Genomic DNA, 19678 nt, shown 5'->3' on the forward strand with positions numbered 1-19678 from the left:
GTGATGTAAAAATACTAAGAGGATGCAGATACCTTTCATCAAGACCAGTTTCTCACACAGAAACTTGTCAACAGTATGGAGTTCAAACCACTTTTCTACAAACACCTAGGATATAACCATCTACTCCAGAACTCAGTCATCCAGGCTCTCTTTGCAGCAGATGAAGAGACACAGAAACTCTTAGCGAACAACTTGCCTGATGGGTTTCAGCTACCTCAAGTTAGATGAGGGTATCTAATTGAAGACTGCAAGCTAACTGGTTAAAAGGCACATACTGTTAACACGTCTATCTGAAATCAGTGGGAAAAATCCAGTTAGAATGAAGATAATACAGTTGTCACTACCAAGAACTACATTTTGTTGGTTGATCTTCACATGAAATCATGGGGTAAGCTACTTATTCCTACTTTATTCTCAGCCAGCCGTAGCCCTTGTGAAGTTATTGCAAAATGAATTCCGTAATTTACTCATCACAGCTGGGTAAGCAGTGGTGTACACGCTTAAAGAAAATAAAAAAAAAAATATGGATTTGTTTCTCAATACTAAAGGACTTCTTATTCATGCATTCCTCAGCTTACATGTAAAACTGTTATCTCTGTGAAACTGTACTTCCTATGCCCTTTGTTTACACAAAGGGTGACAAAACATGCTTGGGATTTAATTTTTAAATAAAAAAACAAAACAAAACCCCAAAACCAAATAAATAAAACAAAAAAAACAAACAAAACCACACACACATAAAAACAAAACAAAAAACAAACAAACAAACCAAAACAAAACAAAAAAAAAAACAACAAAAAAACCCAAAACCAAACCCAGACACAATTTTCTGGAAATGCAGCCTTTTAATACTAAACAGGAAATTATTACTGACTGCCATGAGGTGGTGTTGGACTGACCCACTGAGGAGGTCTTCAAGTTCTGGAGTAGAAAGGAGCCTGCTCTGCTATCACACAACTGAGTCAGCTTGCACCGCTGGCCATGGCAGCCAGGGAGAGCACAGGATAGCTCAGGGCCATGTCCTTGCTCCTGTGCAAGGCTGACACCAGGTCACTGCCCTGCTGGGGGATTTTGCCCAGCCATGCATTGTCTGAATATCTGCATTTGCTGATTTTGTAGCACAAAAAGGGAAATGAAGTCCTTGAGTGAAAGTGGACATGAAAAGGCGATCACATCCACTTACTGAGACCCAACAGGACTCCTCTAGTCAAGGAGAAGTTGGGCCAAGGCCAGGGAAATTCCAGAGATGTTCACAGATCAGAGAAATGAAACTAGCTATTTGGCACTAGGCATCCCTCTTTTTCTCCATTAATTCTGTCAAAATGGAATCTGACTATATTTTGCACCCAGAAAAGGCTGCAGACACATTGCCATGAATCTTCCTCAGACACTCTCCAATTCCTGCCTTTGCAAGGAGGGAGAGAACAATCCCACGATCCAAACGCTTGCCATTCATCAGCATCTCACTCATCCATACTCTGCTGCACTGATGGGAAAAGGAACATTTTATCAGTTTTATATGGTAGTTTCAGTTTGCAAGTCAGGAGAACCCACCATGTCCCTAACAGGCCTTTAGATCCCATGCTCCTGATGTCTTAAAAAGCTGCTTTGCTGCAAGTGTTTTTATTTTTTAAATATAGTAAATTACCATTTATAAGATGCTGCTTGGCCTCCCACAACAAGTCTTGTGCTTGAGCATTTGCTGGTTATGTTGAAGTCTGAGACTACAATTAAATGAAAACTTCCTACTTTCAGCATAAAACTACTCAGCTGAACTGTCACCTGCATCCCATGTAACTAAATCCTAAAAACCTCACAGTATTTACTTTCTTTTTTCTCACTTGTGGTCAAGCTTACCCTGTTAGAGCAGGAGTTGTTTTATAGGACCAAGATGATTGTGGAGAAGCAGTGACCACGTTCCTCTCCTTCCTCTAGAGCACTACTTTGCAATGCTGGAATGCAGAACACCTGATAGTCCTGCACTGTTGTGATTAAGATTCCTACCTGCCTTTCCAGCAGAATGGTATTTTTTTTACTATTGCTGTTTACACAAGAAACCAAAGGAAAATACTTGGGAAAATATTACTCTCAACTAAACTTCTGGCTAAGATCTGTATCAGAGATCATAGGACTTTCATCAGCCTTGAGCAATTCTATTTATTTTGGTAAAAATCCATTAAACCTCCCATTAAACCTCACTCTAAAATTCACAGGTTGCGCTGACTTTAATCCATTGGGATCAGGGCTCTTTTTTACCAAAGGCTAATTCTAGAAGGTTGAGCAAATGTTGTACTGTTGGCATGTTCTCTAGCACGCTATACGATCTTTTCAGAAAATATTTTTAAAGGTTACTTTCATTAAAGTACATCTTTCATCCTTCTGAGCCAAAACTTAAAAATGAAACCAAGGACAATCTTTTGTTTTGGAAGAAAACATGTGTAGTAAGCTAAACAAGCAGGATTTGTAGCTTATGCTTCAAACCTTTAGTTGTTTGACTTAGGTGTCAAGAATGAATCTTCCTTCAAAGGTAGATTTTTCTGCCTACTTTGTATACTGAATTTATGTGATCATTTAAATGTATTTTCTTTTCATATTACTGCAGGTTTCTAAATATTGTGATTTTGGTTTTATATACCAGTTTCCTCATAAAAATTTTCAAAACAGTTTTGCAACCATTTATGAGCTATGTCTGAGAAACATAACTGGGGAGAAAGTACAAAGCACAAAACACAAGGGAAATAAGCTGAAAAAAACATTTATTGACTGAAATGGCAGGTTTTGAATTCATGAGGGACTTTTCCTTCATGACAACTTCAGTTCACTTGTTCTGTATGTAACATGACAGATAAGAGGTGTATCACAGCCTATCTGAAGGCAGTGCGGGTCTGCTCCTGAAATACACAGTTATAGCAGAAAAGAGCATTTGAAAGGAAACTTGGCTATCCAGGGTATGGCTCACACATTCTAGGGGGAATGTTTTTACTTTAATTCTTTTTATTTTATTTATATTTATATTTATTTATATTATTTATATTTATTTTTATTTATTTTTATACTTTTTGTATTTTTATTACTTAAACATTAAGCAACATCTATGCTTCACACCACAACTTAGTTTAGGAAATTATATTCATTGAATTAATCCCTTCTAATTAAAAATTCATGAACCTCTTCACAATTTCTGCCACAGGAGCTGTATCCATTTGAATCATAAATTTAAGCACTCCTCTGCAGATCCCAAGACAGGATTAATCTCACTGTGCAGATAGAAAGTGTGCAAAGTGAGACCAAGATGAGTACTGGAAAAATATAGAGACATAACCAGTAAAAAGGAGATGACTAAAAAGCTCATAGATGTATAAATAATTTTATGAAACCATTTCAGCAGGTGTAAATAAGGTATATACAGTAGAAGACTTCTGTGAGAGTTCTGCCAGTCTTTCCCCAAAAGTTTTCTCACTTTGCTCTGAACACGTATTGCATGTTCTAGTCTAGCTTCTAAAATGATTAAACAAACTTGTATCTGAAAGACAGCAGAGCAGTGAAGGCTTGCAAAAATTTGATTTACATTGAAGGCAATAATTTTGCCTGGAGTCCTCCACCACACTCTATTATTTCAACCTCTGCAGAGGTGCTGGGGAAGAAGTAGGGAATCCCCTGCAAAGAGACAGCACAGGTATGCAGATACATAATGGAAATTGCCTACAAGTCACTAAATATGAGCCATAGGTCAGAATAAAGACATAAAAAGGACTTACTCCTCTATCAACCACCTCAGCAAATGTTTGAGGGAACTAACAATTCAGTGGGTTTCCAGTGGTACAGATTAGTTCAAGTGCCATTTTGAGTTTCAAACAACAATCTCTGGACCATGCCCTTGGTTGTTTCAGCGATGAAAGGTTTTTCTGCACCATTGCTCTTGCACATTAGAGCCTCAGCTGACACATGCTAAATGATAGCATCCTGCAGCAGCAGCAAAACTCTGGATCAAGGAAATGAGTTAAGCAAGGAGGGATGGTTAAAGGAAAAAAATAACCAACCCAAAATTTCAAACAATAAATACTTCTAAGCACGAAACAAAGTCCAAGTGTCCCAATGCCTCATACAAAAGTGCAGACACAGGTAAACACTTAGCTTAACTACTGATGAAATGCAGCTTCAGAGAGAACACACTGTTAGAGCACTCACATGTCTGTTTTTAGTACTGGAGAGGGAAGAAATATCCTGCCTCTCAGCTTGATGCAAACATCAGAATCTATCAAGCCTAACACATCTCAGGACAAACATTGGACTCTCTTTCTCTCTCCCCTTTGCCAGCAATGAAAGCAGAAGGGTTTTATTCACCCATCTCAAACACACTGCATTCAACACCAAGGCTGGGACCCACAGAGCTGAAAAACATTTCACAATGATTTTGAAAAATGTAATTCATTAGCGATTAGAGAGGAACTGCAGCTTTTGTAAAGCCCTGTAACAATAAAAAGTGAAACAGTGCTAAGTCCAGAAGAATTATGGCACAAACACAAAAAAAAACTCAATAGAAATGGGCTTCAGAGAAAGGAAAGTCGATATGGGAACACAGTATTCTGCAGCAGGGAAATCAAATACCTTCTGATCAATTTTCCAAACAAGATGAAGCAAGCCCAGAACTATGACAGCTAAAACCATATTAATATAAGGGCCAACATGTGATTGAGACACAGCAGGTCTTTGATTGATGCATTTTACACTTATTACTCAAATGGTACAATACTAAAGTGTTCTTGTTGCTGGCAGGAACTGCCTTGGTACTAGAGCTCTTGCAGGTATAAAAAGGATTAGTACGACCTGCCAGCTTTGCCTAAAAATCCTTCCATTTGTCAGCACTGACTTTTATTGTACAGGTAAGACCAAAAAGAAACTTTGTGAAATAATGTTGGAAAACAGGGAAAGACGTGTTTTCAGGGAGGACTTTAAGATAGAGAGAATGGTTTTGGCATCAGGAAGAGCTGTAATGTTTCAGTGGAATAAAAAAATTCTAAACAAACCACATCAAGGATGGTTAAATGCAAAGCCAGAGGACTCAGGATGTGACACAGACAAGGAAGGCATGAGGTAAAGCCCAACTGGATACTGCCCAAATGGGACCCTTCTTATTCAAAAGCTGACAATGGGCCTAGGGAAGAGCCACCACTTCCCCCAGTGAGAGCATTCTGTCCTGTGGGAAAAGCACAACAAAAGAAAGAGAGAAAATAAATTGATAAACAAACAAGCAAGTAGCAGTTTGCTACAGGGTGCCCTGTGGTCTGAACAGTCTGGTCAGCCAAGTCCAGATTCCTTGCCCAGGTGCTGGCTCTCTGGTGAGGATGGCTAATGGGAGTGTGCTGTACCACGGCCCCAGTCACCTCCTGAACAAATATCCACAATTAATGAGGAAAGCAGCACCTCTCTGAGCCTCACATTCCTATCACCACCATCCTGCAGCCTGCTTTCTGTGGGGCTAGGAATTTCGAGTGGTTGAAATGAAGCACTCACTGATAAGATGAGGAAACAACCATGAGGAGCTCCTTGCCATAAAAACCATGACTGAATATGGCAAACCTCTTTCTGAATACCGATGGTGCTGATTTGTTTATATGTGCTCTTCAAGTCCAGACCACCTATTCCTAAGGGTCAATAATGTTCTCCATTTCCCTCTAAATAACACTTTTCAGATCTTACCAATTCTTTATTTTCACATACACAAAGCTGTAATATATTCCTATTAAGATTATTTGCCATTTTCTCATTTTCTCTTCAGTGTGTCCAAAAACAACAAAAAAATGTATTTTCTTTTTGAAAAGTGGCAAGGAAAGAGAAGGAGAAGCTCAGACTTAGACCAATGACTCCATGAAAACTTCTACAGCCATGCTATAAATCCTTTCAGACACACCATGGAAACAGAGGCTAACACAGGCCCACTGCCATATTTGTTTTGATACTATATTTGTGTACCTACGTGCCAATATCCGTGTCTCGAGCACATGGAATTTCAGATGATCAAATGAATGGAAAGAAAATGCAAATGAATGGAAGCTTTTTCGTGCTGGATGAAGCCATATGCTCAAGGCTCAGGGATTATCGTAAAATGGATTCTTACTGTAATATTGATGACTTTTTGCAAGTATACCCCCATTCACATCATCACTGTGATAGCAAACATTTAAAAACTAAATGTTGCTTTCACTTTATGTTGTACCAAACAATAATTTACCAAGAAGCTCAGAAACTAAGTCGACTTTGAGTTACTTAAAAACCTTGGTAAAATTGAGGAGGCGGTAAATCAAGAGAAGGCACTGCTCATTAAGAGACCTACAAACAGTTTTTTACCACAGATGTACGGTGTATCACTAATGAAGTCCCTCATTCCAGGGAGAAAAAATGCCAACATTTTGCATTCATTTCATTCTGGGAAAGCAGTGATTTGTTTTAGTTTGTTAAAAAGGAGACAGATTAAAAAAAAGAATATATAAAGGTTACATAGCAGAAAACAAAGGATATTTTAGTTTTAAACTTACCCACTTTTTTTCTTTTCTAATTTAGGACAAACTGATAAACTGAAAGGTATTTTGTGTCAGGAACTTCCATCACACCCTCACTACAATGTGCAGTAGAATTAGACAAGTTCTCTCCATTTTTTTTACTTGAGACACCTCACATTGCAGTGACCAAACCCAAGTACATATGAAAAAGATCCAACTCTTTCTGTTAGGTTCTCTAGCTCTAAAAGGCAAACCCAAAATTGAAAACTCAACAGCACTGTGGGCAGTAGAAGAAATCTGGCACAACCCTTTTATTTCTACGACTGCTGCTCTTTGGGCTGCCTGTGGCTGCTGTAAGGTTGTGCTCTTCAGAGCTCCTGACTTCCTTCATAAACCTCTAGAAAAACCTGAACCTATATCCACATTTCCAGTTTCAAAAAGTCTGTATGTATAGATGTGCATATACCTGTTCTGTGGGGCTTTTTAAAACATGAAATCAAACCCTTCAGAGCACGACACTAAAGTCCTTATTTAATTCAAGAAAACTGATTTAAGACTTTCTCACAGCCAGCACAGAATTTCTGAAAGTTTTAATATTATTGTTCAGGAAATGGATTTAACTTTGAATTTTCTAGAGAAGTGAAAGAACACAGTAAAAAACAAAACAAAAAGAAACCCAAAACCACAAACAACACAAAACTCCTCTAAAAACACAGAAAAAAAATCCCAGACCAACCCCACCAGGAAAAAGAGGCAACAGAACCATGTAACCGAGAGTTGTGCTGAGTCAGGATGTGAGTCACATGATAATGTGGCAGTCTTAAGACTGGTAAGCAGTCTTATCACGAGGCTGTGCCCACATGCACATTTACTGGTTTTCTCATCCTTCCATGAAGAAATTCAAACAGCCTACTGTTGCATCTTTTTGTGCAAAAATAATTACATCAAAATTATAAGCATTTTGGGAAAACAGATTCTTGCTTTCCAGCTGACAGTAACACTGTACCTCTATTTTCCTCTTCCAGAGGTTAGAAACATCAACAGCTGCTAGCTCAAAAAAGCAGATATCCTGAACTCAGGTCTTTGTTGGCAGTAAGCCTTGCAGCCCAAGCTCTCAAGCTATCCATTCCTTGTGGTTGAGACTGGGTAAGCCTTTTCTGCTGATTTGCACTATTACTTGATTTTTTTAAATTCAGTTCAGTTCTCCCTTAGTGATTTCTATGTTCATTATTTGATGAGGACCACAGTTGAAAAGGTGTAACAACATGACATATGCTGCATATTTCAGGACTTACAAACCTGGAGGGCTGGTGTGGTCTGACCCCCATTTCAGCCACTTTGACAATGGAAACAGCAGGAAAACGAATGAGAAAAAGTTTTAAAAAAAAATTTGTATCAGACAAACTTGTGTCAGCATATTGGGAGCTAACTCTGATGACATTTCTTTATTACAATAAACTCATTTTGAAGAAACAGTTTTTTTCAGGATCCATTTTAAGAAGGCAGTTGAAGCAGGAAAGAAACTGGTCATACTGGGAAAAGTTTTATAATAGACATACACTTTTAAAATATGAGTTTTACAACAATTTTAAAAAGCAGAATAAATGTTTAACTTGAAATCAAACTGGTTATGTTTAGTAGGTTGATATGTGAAACTGAACACCTGAAAATGAAGACTAATAATAAGAATCCATTCCCTAGAGCTGGGCACTGCACTTCTTGCTGTCAGCCTGCATAGATGCACTTCAGGAATGTGAGTGGGTGAGGGGAGAGAGACAAAGGTTGATAGCTAGATATTAACTTCAAAGTCTCCTAGAAAGTGAGAGGAGAAATTAATTTCTTGAACAAAAGAACTGAAAACAAATTAATCATATTTATGCAAAAAAAGGACTAGACCACAAATTGCTAATCTGTGCTTACTCATTCTTCCCACTATAAAAACAGCCTTGGATAAAAGAACTTTTAAATTAGCTGTTCTCTCTTTACCTTTGAAATTGAAGCCTGTATTTGATGGACACTTTGGGCCAGAACCTTACTTAAATCTTCATCACTGCTCATCACATGATCATTATTATAAAACTGAATTTCAAATCAACTCTGATGCTCTAAGTCATCATGGTAGATTGCTCCCATCAAAGGGAAACATTATTATTGAATACCATTAGACTATCTGGCACAATTTAGTTGTGTACACGGAAGATTTGCAACATCCCTATTTCAGAATATTAAGAAGTAATTATTGCCTTGTACACATTCATGTTAAAAACCTTTATCTACACAATTATTGAAAGAAATATTCTCCATTTTCTATTTACATTTAAAATAAGACTGGGATAGAAATTCATATGCCATAGATGTTGTAGTTAACAGGAACAGCCCCAACTGGAGGTGCAGCAAATAGGAGCCTTGCTCTGTGGGATACTGTTGCATACTTTGCTTTGAAGGGTAATGGTGCTTCAGAGACATCTGACAGCTCCAACACAAGTCAGCACAACTGCTGGTAAGGGGTTAAATTAAAGGCTTCAATCACACCATTAACAGCTCCCACTGCTGGGCCAGGCTCCAGCCCAGCTGCAGAGCTCCAGACAGTTTTTGCAAAGCTCAGCTGTTCTGCTGAAAATGCACAAGTGGGCTCCTGCCACATGACCAACAATTGGGGTAGAATGTGGGGTTTGCCTTGGCACACACACCAAACAGAAGAAAAGTACTTAATACAAGTTTCAGTGATTCTTAAGTCTAAAGGGCGACAAATCTGAATTCTGAGAATCCATCAAGCAGCTGTAAAATGTTCCTTTCTTGGTTCAAGGCAGGAGGAGAAGAGATTTTCCCCAGAAGAGGACAGTGGAGGCCAGAACTCTTCCCCCCAGGGCCACAGCAGCCTCCTGGTAAGATTGGCTTGTGCAGCCCCTGGGCCTGATTGCTGCTCCCTTCAGCCCAGGGTCATCATCCCATTTCCAGGCTAGCACAGGGTGGCGATGCACAATTTTGCTTTGCCTTGTTGGGTTGTTACACAACGTGGTTATCCCATCACAGACTGAGTAAGGATGCTTTCCAAACAAAAGGCCAATTGCTGAATAATGAACAAACTTAGTACCGAGAAGGTCTGCAGAGAAAAAATGACATGTGCTGCTTGCAGACAAAGCACTTGAACCCCAGCAAACATACATCCTTCAGTCACTACAGATAACTCAGACCAGAGGAATCTGCAAAGAAAGCTGCCACCACTGTTCCAAGCAAATCATCTGCAATCATCATCTACAACTATTCACTGGAGAATTAAGAGTGCTGGAGCAAAGCCTTACAAATTATTCACTCGCCTAACATTTTGTCCTTGCTTATTCCTGAAGTTGCTCCTGAAACAGCAGCTACAAGAGACTTCTTCCCCATTTCCACTTGAAACTTCAGCCTTTTTCTCCACCACACTTTGGGTCACACTTGACTTTAAGAGGGATGCACAGAGCTAGCCTTGCAGAAACAAATGAAGCACAGTCTTGCACTCCAAGAGCCACCCACCCATAGTTTTTCAGTGATGCAAGCAGCACACGCACTTCATTCCAGCAAAGCCTGTACAGCTTTGCACTCCCTCATGCACCTTCTTTTTCCCCTTATCCACTAATGGCCATGTTTTACTGTTAAAGAAATACTGTAGTCACAGGTAATTATGGCATTAAAAAGGCCAGCATGCTTTGAATTTTTGTCATTTGTCTTTCAAACACACATGAAGCAAAGCAGAGGCCTCAGCAATGAATAACTGCTTTTGTTCAGAGGTCCATTCAAAACCCCGCCCCTTTGCTATTAGCACTAAACAGTGAATTTACCCAGGCAATCCAGCAGCACAAGAGCTGGCCAGCAGTTACAGCAATGTCCTGATGAAGCAGGCAAAGCCAGGACATTAAGGGATTAATGCCTCGCCTGTGCTGCTTCCGATTCTCTTCACCATCCCACTGCAGAGGAGTAAGTGGCTCTGTGGGGCCTAATTGCCAGCTTGGGTTAAACCACCACAGTCCTTCTTGGTGCCCAACACGAGTCTTGCAGGATTCAAGATAACAACAGGTTTGATTGGCATGTGCTAGATTGAATTTATAGCTGTAATTGCTGATCAGCTATTAATTGGCAGGTGCTTGTCAGGAGCCTTGCTTGCCTGACTGTACATTAGAGTCCAGTGCTCATTAGTGGCTGGTTTTTGCTGCTGCTGCGCTGCTTTATCACCTCACTGCTGTGCCTGGGAACATTGTGATAACAGCAGCGGCGATGTGCCGGGGCTGGCAGCTGCCCAGGGACTGTCTGTGTGTCTGTGCTGTGCCCTGGGCTGCCAGGGACTGCTGGTGAACTGCAGCCAAAGGGACCTGACCCATGGATGAATCCGTGTGGGAGCAGGAAGGTCTGGAAGTGGCTCTGGCTGTGTCAGACCAGCAGCAGGAATAGCTCTGGAGGGATGGAGGCCCAGGGACAGGTCTGTGCTGCAGACAGGTAGACACTGACACATCAGTGCCTGTGGATAAGTCCATGCTGGAGCGCCTGAAAGCGAGTGGCCATGGAAAATCCCACAACAGAGCAGGTTGCAGGAAAGACTGCAGCCATGGGTGTGGCTATGATGGAGCAGGTTTATCTCTGAAGGGACTGTGGCTGTGGGTAAGGCCACACTGGAGCAGGTGCACCTCAAAGCAGCTGTGACTATGGATAGTCCTATGCCATAGCAGCTATACCCCCATAGTCACCGTGACTCAGATAAAGGCTCCATCTGGAGCAGGCATAGCCATATGGGATTGCAGTCTGTGGATAAATCCTAGCCAGGCTAGGAGCAAGAGATGGAATGTTCAATGTTACAGTCTGGCTCCAAGGGACAAGGGGCAGAGATTGTAATGGATATAGGTTTAAATCATTGTAACCCATGATTTGGGTTGCATGTCAAGGAATGGCTATAGCAGGAACCACACAAAGCAGTGGAGAACAAGTCTAATAGAAAGCAGTTCCAAGGACAGCAGCAAATGGATTTGAATTGGCTTTGGTGCACAGTAATTCCACACACCACACCACCTCTCCTGTCTTGAATAAACTCAGTGGACACTTATGGACATTTTAAAGGCATAGTCCACAGGCTAGGGGAAGTAATATCTGTACTGCATCAAGGGATGAGAAGGAGGGTGGAAAATAATGAGGATGTGTTGGATAGTGTGGTACCTGAGAATGACGTAAATGGTAAATAATGAAGGGTGGAGAATGTGCTGGTTTTGGCTGGGATAGAGTTAATTTTCCTCACAGTGGCTAGTATAGGGCTCTGTTTTTGATTTGTGCTGGAGATAGTGCTGATAATTCAGGGACATTTCTGGTACTGCTGAGCTGTGCTTACACAGAGTCAAGGCCTTTTCTACCTCCCACCAGCAAACAGACTGGGAGTGCACAAGAAATTGGAAAAGCATGCAGCTGGGACAACTAACCTCAACTGATCCAAGGGATATACCATACCATATGGCATCATGCCCAACATACACAGGTGTGGGAAGGAGGAAGAGGGTGCAGACCCTAGGGGTGATGGCATTTGTCTTTCCAAGTCACTGTTACACATGAAGGAGAGCCCTGCTTTCCTGGCTGAACACCTTGCCCATGGGAAGGAGTGAAAGAACTCCTTGTTTGGCTTTGCAGGTATGCACAGTTTATGCTTTACCTATTAAACTGTCTTTATCTCAACCCATGAATCTTTTCACTTTTACTCCTCTGATTGGCTCCTCCATCTCACCAGGGCAGAGGAGTGAGTGAGTGGCTGTGCTGGGCTCAGTTGCCAGCTGGGGTTAAACCGTAACACACTGAAGGGCAGCTAGAGCAAGCAAGCTCCACACTAAGCCAAGATAATTTAAGGTCAATATAAAGGTCATCTGTTACTGTCATGCTGCAGAAACCTGGGGCTTCATCAGACTCCAACTTCATCTAAGTCTTCCCCAATAATCTTCTAAATAAGTGTGTACATTGAACAGAAACAGACAAAAAACAGCCCATCAAAAACGAGAAAGAAAAATTAAATATTATGGGCAATGACAAAACAAAGCACAAGACTAGAACTGACAAAGAAAATGTTGGCAGCTGGAAAATTTGTAGCAAGAGAAAGCAGACTCTACACTGTAATCCTCAAGGCAAGAAGTGTTGAGCCGGACTTCATCCTGAAGATGGATAAAATACCTGGAATAAAATACAATCAGCAAAACCATAACAAACCCCAACGAGCTGCACAAAACCCACAAAGAGAAAGGCAGTAGCAAAAGTACAAAAGAAACATAAGACTCACAAATAACTAGTAAATGAGACCCACAAGTCCACAAACCTTGGACTCCAGCCTCTCAACACTGCTGTGTGCAACAACAGTTCTCGATTTCAGTCTAAACTAAATGGCAGTCAAAGCTTTAGACTGGGGAAAAGCTACTGAAGTCAAACCACTTCATTTAATAATTTGCTGCTAAGTGCTTTCAGTTCTGCTTTGTCACTGCTGCAGGGAGCAAGCGCACTGCAAGCTGCCCGCCTGCAACAAGCCAAGGGTTTGCTGCAGGAAGCGAGCGTGCTCAGTCTTGTCTCCTCTTCCCCCCAGCAAATGTAAATTATGAATGCAAAGCTCCATGAACAAATCACCAAATGCCCTGTCTTTGCAAATGTCTTTGTGCAAGCAGTATGACTCAGTTTGCTGGTAGGCACTCCAACTAAATTAATTTACCGTGGTATGGAAAACCTGAGCGAAGTAAAACTGAAGCTGTACAAACACCTGCAAGAGTTTCTAAATGCCTGAGGTTTTGCAGCCAAGACCTGCTTGTTTGGGCAGGTGCTGCCACTGTTAAGGGAGTGGCCATGGTACAAATTCCTCTGCTCAAATGTCTTCAGCAGGGAAAGCAGCCCGGACTTCTTAGAAACAAATCTGCTCTAATCAGGACAGCAATAAAATGTCTTGACCAAAAGACTTTGGTTTTTTTCCCCCCCGGTTATGGCCCTAACACATATGAGGCTCTATTAGTACATAAGCCATTTCTTTTGAAGTTTTCATTGTTTCAGATCCAGTTCTAACACAAACTTCTCCTCAACAATACTGTCTCTTATTCAAGGTTACGTGCAGTCTGTGAATAAATGCATGCCAATGGATACAGAATGAGTTATCAATTACACAAGGTTTTGTTAAAAAACAAGTGAAATAAAAATAGTAGATTAGTAAATGTAGCTGAAACTACAGAACAATATCCCATCTGCTACAATAGACTTTCACATACACCAACAGGTCCCTCCAATCTAATAGGAATTAGATTAACTGTTTTGTAACGTGCTCAGCATGGTACTCACTTCTATAAAAAAAATATGGGTTTATGCACTTCCACCAACTTTCAAAGCAGAAAGAGACACACTGAAGTCAATCAGCATCAATTTTTATTCCCTGTCTCATCTGCTCTTCATTTCACTTACTCCATGATAATTCTTACATATATATACTTTTAATATAATATTTAAGAGAAATTGAGGGATTAGAACAACAAAGTATTTAAGCACATGCCTGGCAACAGTACTAGTGTGTTTAAACCTTGGCATGTTTTTGCATGCTTTACTGCATTAAGTCCTGATCACACAGGACAGTGAGCGCAGTAAGACATGTTAGTAAATAATACAGGATACCTTCATTTTTCATTGCACAGGATTGCAGTTCCTGTAGAAACTGCAGCTTTTATTTCACAGCACATAAGCTGCAGTTTCTATACAACTACCTAAGCCTTTAGAGGACAGACATATATTTTAAAATTTGGAAAAAGAATAAATCCCTTGCTGTCTCAGCATATCCAGAGGCCACTCTTTACCAGTGCATCACATCACAAAATGAAAGAAGACAAGAGGGTGGAAATTGGTTGGTGCAAAGAAAGAGTGGGGGATGCAGCAATGATAGGCAGATTAGCTTAAGACTGTATCATAATTCAACATTACTCATAAATTCATGGAAATCCTAACACCCAGGATCACTTATTATATTATTAATACTATATTATTATTAAGGATTCACCTTATGCACTGAAATTCCACAGGGGCTCCTATGACTGCAAAAGTGTATTTAACAGAATTCTTTAGATATCAAAAATCTACTGGTAGTCTGCACTTTTGAAAGCAAACTCCAAATCTTAATGAAATTGTAAGGCCAAATTCTGATTGATTTCTGATTTGAAGCAATGCTTCTTTCTTCTGTTTCCCTGTCCTTGAAAAGTACTCGTTTCTAGCTTCTTGAAAATAATTAATGGTAAAAGGATATACTATAACAGAGCCTGTTTTCATATCACATGTGGCTTACTATGACTTTTAAAATGCCAAAATTTAGGCTTAAATAAGGTGATAGAATTGATTTACCATGATCTTTATCTTTAAACTTTTAAACAGTAATTAATTTGCCTCCCAGCTCTCAGCTTGAATCAGACACTATTAATTACTCAAAGTTATTAATTCAATTATTAACTCTATTATTAACCTTTCATATTAACACTTTTGTTTCCTCACTCCTTTGGTATCCTTCAGATCTAATTAAGCACCAACTCTTTACAGCACAACACCTCCTAGTGAATGGATTCTCAGCTCTTCTGTATCTGCCCCCCTTGACAAGGCCTTGAAATGCCTACAAGGATTCAAAATGTTGCTGCTGTTGTTTTGGTACTAAAATGTGAGGTTATCTCAGTAGATCACGCTCACTCCAATCCCTTTGCTGGCTATGCAAGATATCTGCTGTAAAAAGTGCTCTTCATGGTCTCTGCCTGTTTGCCACTAAATTAATCTGTTTTCTTTGCACGTCCTTGGCTTCTCTAGCACTGGCAAACACTTGTCTTTTACACCATTCCTTTCTATCACTTCAAGTCTCAGTGTTAGAGGACAAAAAAGACATTTTGAAGTTTACTGCAAAATAGAAATATATGAGATGATCAGAATGAAAAAATGAATGAACTATTTGCTTTACTACCTTGAAAATCAGTTTCTTGGTAGCTCTAAATATGATTATAATCGTTATTTTCAACAAAATAATGAAATATTTGTTAAAAATAGGATGAGTTACAGAAAGACCACTACAGTTTTAGGGGCTGGCACGCAAGGTTAATTTGAGCCCATTTCTCTTTCCAGCTGTTTCTCCCATCTCGCCATTTCCAGGTATGCTACAAAGTGATAGATTTTGATGTCCTCCACATTATGAAAAGGGAAAGTAAAAGTCTTCAGAGAGGAAAAAAATTTCCTCCTTCTTCTGCATATTTTGCACTTTGCACTGCCTCAAGTGAAATGTTTGCCTTTTAGAGCTGTTTAACTAAACACTGTCCTTGTCTCTGTAGGACCTGTTCCCAAGGAGTAAGAGAAAAACTGATCCCAAACCTACTCAGTCTTGAGACTCTACCTCCCAGCAGGACAACCACTGGGTTCACACCTGTCACACTGCTTTGAACTCTCTCACTGGTACTGCTGAAGAGTGATCAGCACCTGAGCAGTAAAAATTGGGAAAAGTATGGTGTGATGGCCAGAAGAGAGCAAAGCACAAAGCTCAAACACACAGGAGATTGCTTCAGAAGATGGTGTTCCTTGAGAGGAAACAGCTGGAGACAAAAATCAGCAGCAGTGCAGCGCTGATGCATCCGAATTATACTTGACATTACTCGGACTGCTGTGGTCTTCCAGTGGACAGCAAGGCTTTTCCTACTTCTTTCAATAAACTAGCTCAGCACCATGCTGAGTGACTCAGTCTCAGAGTCCAGCCAGCAAAGCCATAAAGAAAAAGAGTTCTCTCTGCTATTTTCATGTGCTCTGGCTGCAAACAGTCTGAAAAAGATCCTCCAGGATTTAGGAGCCTGAATGACCCAGAGTATGGCATCACAGAAAGTAAAATGAAGCTATTACTTGTGCCTTTTCAGCCTTGAATTACCAAAAACATTCATAACATGCCTCCTACAGTGCTCAAAGAATGAGAATTATCTCTTAAAAGATATAAAAAGAGTCCTCCTGGGGTATGAACCTAAGTAAAAAACTCAAGCCCATCATAAACAACACAGAAACAGCAGTGTTTTACCTGTCCCTTTCTATGAAGGCCACTCCCAACACAGCAATAAGGACATCTAAATAATAAAAATATTTAGTCCTTCTTCTAGTTCTGCTATTGGTTTTCTGTATTATTTCAGGAAGTTACTTAAATCCTATATGTATCAATATATTTGCCTGAAAACAAGAATTCTTACCTACTGTACTTCAGTTTTGTCAAAGCTGCCAACACACCTCAGAAAAGACATACAGACTTGTAAATAACTGGAATCACAACGTACATCTCCTTTCCTTGGTGTCCTGGATTTGCAGGAGAGGAGAGGGCTCTGCTACAGCAACCACCTCCTTGCCAAAACCAACCTTGAAAGCCACTGGTGAGATGATCACTGAGAAAGTAACCACTAAACATTCTATGACTGTCTCCCACTCAGTGTCATACAAACCTCTCTCCATACTCTTAAAGGAATGTGTACCAGGCATTTCTGCCTGCATATTTTCATTAGACAGACTAGATTTTAATTAGACCTGGTCACTTAAGGCAGGGGTAGCTATCTCTAGTGGTCTGAGAAAGGAGAAAGGGACAACACAGACAGAAAGGAGCTATTTTGCAACTAGTCTTTATGAAAGCACAGCTGGCAAAAGCCCCAGCAAACAGATAAAGTCATGTTGAGTAGGTTAAATAGTTCACCCTGCCTTATGTAATTGCATGGCTACTCTCAGGTCCTTGATTTTTACAGTAAATAACCATTTTGAAAAAATAAATGGGGGAAAACAAAAGAGTACAGACAACTGTTTTTGTTAATAGCATTCTAAGTCCCTGAAAATTCACTTTTCTCAATTTGCCCTGCTTCATTAAAAGTGTTGGCCAAACTGAGATAACATCTCTTACTGTTACAACTTTTAATCTATGCAGCAATTCATTATTTCCTTTTTCTCAGCTCTGGCTGTGTTCTAGATGCACACTAATGAGCAGCCCTGTAGACTTCATGGACTGTGACTATACTTCAAATACACAAAAAACCTCAACTGAATTATCTAACTTAATTTTCATCCTCAAGCTTCCTGTGTTTTTAAAGAAAACATTTAGTAATTGTGCTCTGAAAGCATACTTTGAGGAGAATGTGTCAGCAGTTAGCACTGTGCCCCTAATTAAACCAATATATTTATGGTCTCCATAAATTCCCTCTGAAGCTATAATGTAATGCTTCTATATGTCAATTTCCTAGTATACACAAATGTTTTCAAATTATCAGCACTGCCTTGCTGACTGCTTAAGATAAGGCCCTCATGTAGCAACGCAAAGGAGACTTAGGATCTGTCACTCATTAATGAGAAATGGGAACCATTCACAGAGAGCTTTCTGCTCCTCCAGAAAAATATCTCCTGACTGCATAAAAATGTCACCTTTTGTATATTAATTAAAGGTAAAGCATCATGAATACACATTTCCTTTCCTTCTTCTGACTTAGCATCTCTTAAACAGCATGTCCTTAATTTTTGCTGCAACTCCTTCAAATGCTAATTTAGGTTCCTTTGGTTAAAGCACATATGAATGAATGTCCTGAAATTTTCATCAAGTTCAGAGAAGGAACACTGCTATAATTCAACACTTGCAAGCTTAATTTATTTTCTTGCAATTTTTAGAAAATTTGTCTCGGTAAATGAGAATCCAGGAGTGGGCCACAGCAAACTGTCAAGAAAATGGGGAAACCAAAAGCAGCAGAACATCCTGTATGCCAAACACAAGGAACACTCAGTTGCTGTGTTATTTTTCAGTGTCACTGAAGAGACATCATTTGTCATTAGTCTAATCCAGTCAATTCCACTGTTTCATCCCAGGCTTGTTCCATACCCAGTCAGGAAAATGATCTTTGTCAGTAGATGCTATATCAAAGCCAAATACAAATTACTTAATATATGAATACTTCTGCTAAACTATCTGTAAAATGGATATTTTAGCATTCAATGCAGAGATGCAAATCACATGTAACAATATCTGTCTGCCTACACAGCAACACCACAGTACCAAAACAAAACTCCTATAAAATCTGTCCTCTTCAGAGCAGTCATAAACCATAAAGTGTTTCAGAAAGAGACGTCGTGATGACAAAGGACAGAAGGTATGTTGCATGACATGTCCTTACACTTCTAAAATGATTTTTACAGACAAATCAAATGAGCACAGCAGAAAACTGCCTTCCTGCATGGTTTTAAACTTTTAATGGAGAACAGTATTTTCCAGAGGACAGGAAGGGGGACGTTGGTGGGGAAATATGAAACTAATTTCAGCAGGAGTTTATGAATAGGGTATTCTTTCATATTTTTGAAAAACAGATCATAAAATAGTCTGTGAACTAAGAAATTAGCAGACAATATATTAAAAATTATATTAAATATACAAAATCACACGTAATAGAAATTTATATGTATTTATGTATAGAAGTAATTACATGAAAACTGTATTAAAACCAATAGAGTTTTCCCCATCATAAGATATGTTCAGGATATTTCTTCTGAAACAATAAAAAATAAGTCAGGATTCTAAAATGCAGTTCCATAGAACAACAGAATATCTGACAATGGAAAACAAGCAACACAAATAATTTTGTATCACAAAGCTATTATACAATGTAAATCTGTGCAATATAGTTTGTCACTTGATTTCAAAGTCATCAGGCAAAGGAAGAATGCAACTGTGTTTTGTTTACAGACATCTCAGGAAAATTTCAAAGGATACACAAAACAGGAGGTATTAATATTATATAAAATTGAAAAAAAAAATAACCCACTAAATTTTACAGGTCAGTTATTTTGAAAGGAAGGTTGGATAACAGTTGTCTTACAACCTGACTTGATTTCTTAATTTTCAAGCAATAAATAAGGCCTTAAGGGTTCAAGATCAAGTAATTAATTATGAAATTTATGGAAAGCTCTACTATAAAAATCAATAAATAGTGACTAAAGAAAGCATTATGAATAAAACAACTTCATAATACTGTTAACTCGAGAGGATGGCAAAATTTTCTACATAGCAAGTACATGCCAAATCAATCCATGTAATATAATTTGCATTGAACAAACTCTTTAGCATTTTGAACATGACCTCTGTGTTGAGACAGGTAATCTTCCATTTTTGTGCAAGGTCACACATAAATACAGGG

General features: G+C 39.4%; 1 protein-coding gene across 5 annotated transcripts in view; it reads right to left on the minus strand.

Moving 5' to 3' along the window:
• The window catches only part of SASH1 (SAM and SH3 domain containing 1), a 541099-nt gene that overhangs the window by 61944 nt on the left and 459477 nt on the right, over positions 1 to 19678 (minus strand). The gene's annotated exons all lie outside the window — the stretch shown is intronic.

This window comes from Pseudopodoces humilis, chromosome 3, assembly GCF_049639895.1.
Source record: "Pseudopodoces humilis isolate 2021_Gansu_Grassland_sample_001 chromosome 3, ASM4963989v1, whole genome shotgun sequence".
NCBI classification, from domain to species: Eukaryota; Metazoa; Chordata; class Aves; order Passeriformes; family Paridae; genus Pseudopodoces; species Pseudopodoces humilis.